Raw genomic sequence first — 4938 nt, 5'->3', positions numbered from 1 at the left:
CGGAGACGGTATGTCACTATAACATACAGCGCACCTGGCGTCCGGCAGATAAACATTCTGTCCATCAGGTCACGGAGACGGTATGTCACTATAACATACAGCGCACCTGGCGTCCGGCAGATAAACATTCTGTCCATCAGGCCACGGAGACGGTATGTCACTATAACATACAGCGCACCTGGCGTCCTGCACATGCCAAACATAACATCTGTCCATCAGGCCACACGGAGACGGTATGTCACTATAACATACAGCGCACCTGGCGTCCTGCATGTAAACATTCTGTCCATCAGGCCACGGAGACGGTATGTCACTATAACATACAGCGCACCTGGCGTCCTGCATATAAACATTCTGTCCATCAAGTCACGGAGACGGTATGTCACTATAACATACAGTGCACCTGGCGCCCGCAGATAATCATTCTGTCCATCAGGCCACGGAGACGGTATGTTACTATAGCTTACAGCGCACCTGGCGTCCGGCAGATAAAAGTTCTGTCCATCAGGCCACGGAGACGGTATGTCACTATAACGTACAGTGCACCTGGCGTCCTGAAAAGTACGATCTAACTGACCGTATAGAAGCAGAAGGAGGAACGGTTACAAGAGGGAAGAACTGATGACACCGAGGCGATGACGCACTGAAAGACAAACCCTTCAAGGCGAGAAGTCATTTGAAACATTACAGTTGATTTCATTTCGTAATCGTCACTCTTACACCATCTTGATTTAGCAAACATGAATTTGTGTAAACATGCGGAACCCTGTGTTTTCGGCTAACACGAAGACTACTCGCATGTGTGTATGTGTGCGTGCGTGCGTGTATTACACCATATTTAATCGCACGTCGGGGGCAGCTAGAATTCTACTCAAATGTTGTAACATTGCACTCAGACATAAAGGGAAGAGAACAAAAATGTAGGCTAGCCAACTGCTTCTGTGAATGACAATAGTTACCCAGATGACGTTCAGCAAATGATGTTATATGCGCAGCCTTCCACTCAGAATCCACTTTGACAAGTCGATCGCCATGTGCCCGACACAGGGAGTTGGCCATGGTCCAGTTCACTGCCATGGCGTGAGGCTTGATGCAAAGGTCCCCATTTGGAAAGTATTTGTAGCCCTGACGAGACGGGCATGTTTGATTCTCATCTGACAGAGACACGAATAGACACAGATAAATAACATAAACTGTAAGATTTGTACTGTAGGCATCAGATGTTGATAAAACAAACAGTGGACAGAAGCCTTTAGGTCTCACATGTAGTTCTCATACTGAACATGGATGTAATGAACGCCATGTTACATAATGTGTTGCTGTACAGAACAGTATGACATACGTACAGACATAGCGAGAGAACAGTATGTCATACGTATAGACATAAAGAGAACAGTATGACACGTATAGACATAGCGAGAGAACATTATGGCATACTTATAGACATGACGAGAGAACAGTATGGCATACTTATAGACATAACGAGAGAACAGTATGACATACGTATAGACATAGCGAGAGAACAGTATGACATACGTATAGACATAACGAGAGAACAGTATGTCATACGCATAGACATAACGAGAGAACAGTATGACATACGTATAGACATAACGAGAGAACGTTATGGCATACTTATAGACATAGCGAGAGAACAGTATGACATACGTATAGACATAACGAGAGAACAGTATGACATACGTATAGACATAGCGAGAGAACAGTATGACATACGTATAGACATAGCGAGAGAGCAGTATGATATACGTATAGACATGACGAAAGAACAGTATGGCATACGTATAGACATAGCGAGAGAACAGTATGGCATGTTTAGACGTAATGAGAGAATATATTGACATGTTTAGACGCAACGAGAGAATAGAATGGCTTAATTAGACATAATAAGTGAACATTATGGCATGTTTAGACATGATTAGAGAATATTATGACCGTCTATATTAAGACATAATGAGAGAACATTATGGCATGTTTAGACGTAATGAGAGAACAGTATGGCATGTTTAGACATGATTAGAGAATATTATAACATGTTTAGACGTAACGAGAGAATAGCATGGCATATTTAGACATAATAAGTGAACATTATGGCATGTTTAGACATGATTAGAGAATATTATGACATATTTAGACATAATGAGAGAACATTATGGCATGTTTAGACGTAATGAGAGAACAGTATGGCATGTTTAGACATAATTAGAGAATGTTATGACATGTTTAGACACAACGAGAGAATATTATGACATGTTAAGACGTAACGAGAGAATAGAATGGCTTAATTAGACATAATAAGTGAACATTATGGCATGTTTAGACATGATTAGAGAATATTATGACCGTCTATATTAAGACATAATGAGAGAACATTATGGCATATTTAGACATAATGAGAGAATATTATGACATGTTTAGACATAATGAGAGAATAGTATGGCATATTTAGACATAATGAGAGAACATTATGACATGTTTAGACATAAAGAGAGAACAGTATGGCATATTTAGACATAATGAAAGGGCAGTATGGGATGTTTAGACAAACGAGAGAACAGTATGGGATGTTTAGACATAATGAGAGAACATTATGGCGTGTTTAGACATAAAGAGAGAACGGTATGGCATATTTAGACATAATGAGAGGGCAGTATGGGATGTTTAGACAAACGAGAGAACAGTATGGGATGTTTAGACATAATGAGAGAACATAATGGCGTGTTTAGATAGAACAAGGAACAATGCCATGTCTATACATAACGAGTAAACGGTATGGCGCGTTTAGACATAGCGGGAGAACAGTATGACATACGCATAGACATAGCGGGAGAACAGTATGACATACGTATAGACATAGCGGGAGAACAGTATGACATACGCATAGACATAGCCGGAGAACAGTATGACATACGCATAGACATAGCGGGAGAACAGTATGACATACGCATAGACATAGCGGGAGAACAGTATGACATACGCATAGACATAGCGGGAGAACAGTATGACATACGTATAGACATAGCGGGAGAACAGTATGACATACGCATAGACATAGCGGGAGAACAGTATGACATACGTATAGACATAGCGGGAGAACAGTATGACATACGTATAGACATAGCGAGAAACCGGAATGGCATGTTTAGACGTAATGAGAGAATATAATGACATGTTTAGACACAACGAGAGTACAATATGGGATGTTTAGACATAACGAGAGAATGTTATGGCATGTTTTGACATAACGAGAGAACACAATGGCATGTTTAGATATAACGAGAGAACAGAATGATGTGTTTAGACACGTAGTGAACGGTATGACCAGTTTAGACATAATGAGAGAACAATATGGCATGTTTACACGTAATGAAAGAACAGTATGGTATGTTATGGCAATACAGTAGAACCACCAGAGTATCACAGATTTGCTATAAAACCAGCATGTTATAATAAAATGTATCACTACTGAAAATGATACAAGATAAAAAGGGCCGTATATCGCCAAAGTAGGGTCCATGGGCCTTGCAGTACCTGCCTGCATTGACCCTAGTTTCATATACAGCATCAGTTCAGCCGCTGGCGATAATACTCAATCGATTAAAATCCCACCGATACTACGTTTGAAACATTGGTAAATTTAAATTCAATTTGAATGTTTTGGGACTTGTTTTACCCCCGCAGGGTACAGCCACTTCCAATCTCAGTTGTTAATTTAAACCACCAGTTATAAAACACCGGCGCACAATGATTTCTTCAAACTTGGTTATATTTCAAGTAATTAATTTACACCTACTTGGGTGTCCTACTTCTTTTGCATTAGATCACGGATGTAAGATCTAATTAATGTTTTGTAATCAGAGTACGGGATGAGAAGTGGTATTTTACAGATTTGTTGAGCCCTGCCTTAGCAGCAGAATCGGCTATTGTGTTACCAGAAATTCCAACATGGCTGGGTAACCAACAGAGGACAAGAGAGCAGTATAACATGCTTAAACGTATCTAGAAAACAGTGTTACATGTTAAGTTGTCATTCTGTATGCCAGTATGGCATGTTTATTAAACATAATTGTAAAACAATTCAGAGGAAGTTACGTATTTGGAATTTTAACAATTAAGGACCTTTGTAATGAAGATGGTTTTAGGTCTCTTGAAGATCTGAAGTTCAAATTTGATATTAGAGGTACATATATGGATCTTCGATATGTTCTCTATATCATACCTGAATCATGGAAATTGACCATAAAACAATACAGAAATATATATAACAATGATCTGGATGATAACTTTCTTTATAAAGATTTTATGGATTCGAAAAAGGTTCAAGATTATTTTATGATAAACTCTTATCTGACAATTTTAAACCTCATATTTGCCTAAAATGGGAAAACTTATTTTACGATATTGATTTTGATTGGCGTATGATTTTTAATATTTGCAGAAGGAATGTGAAAGATGTAAAACTTTTAGACTTTCAATTTAAATTTTGCACAGAATTATTTATACAAAAAGAACTTATGAAAATGAAACTGGTTGACAATGCAGTATGTAGCCTTTGTAATGTTGATAGTGAAACTTTATGTCATGTATATTGGGAATGTCTTGTAACCCAAACCTTCTGGAAGGAACTTGAAAACTGGATAATCCAAAATATACAGAAATTTGAAATAACAAAGACCTTGGTTTGGTTTGGAATTTTGGGTAATAAGCCATTACTAAATCATATAATCTTATCTGCTAAAAAATATATATATACTTGCACTTTGAAGAAAATAATTCCAAAAGTTAATAATTTTTTAAAAATTTTGAAAGACATTTATACGGTTGAAAATTTCATATCCAGAAGGAACAATAAATCTGATCAATTTTCAGACAAATGGTTTCCTTTATTCTCAATATTTAATTTCTGACGTAATCTTTAAT

This window comes from Haliotis rubra, unplaced genomic scaffold (genome assembly GCF_003918875.1).
Source record: "Haliotis rubra isolate DU_JTF1 unplaced genomic scaffold, ASM391887v1 Scf31, whole genome shotgun sequence".
Taxonomy (NCBI): domain Eukaryota; kingdom Metazoa; phylum Mollusca; class Gastropoda; order Lepetellida; family Haliotidae; genus Haliotis; species Haliotis rubra.
This window is presented reverse-complemented; position numbering follows the sequence as displayed.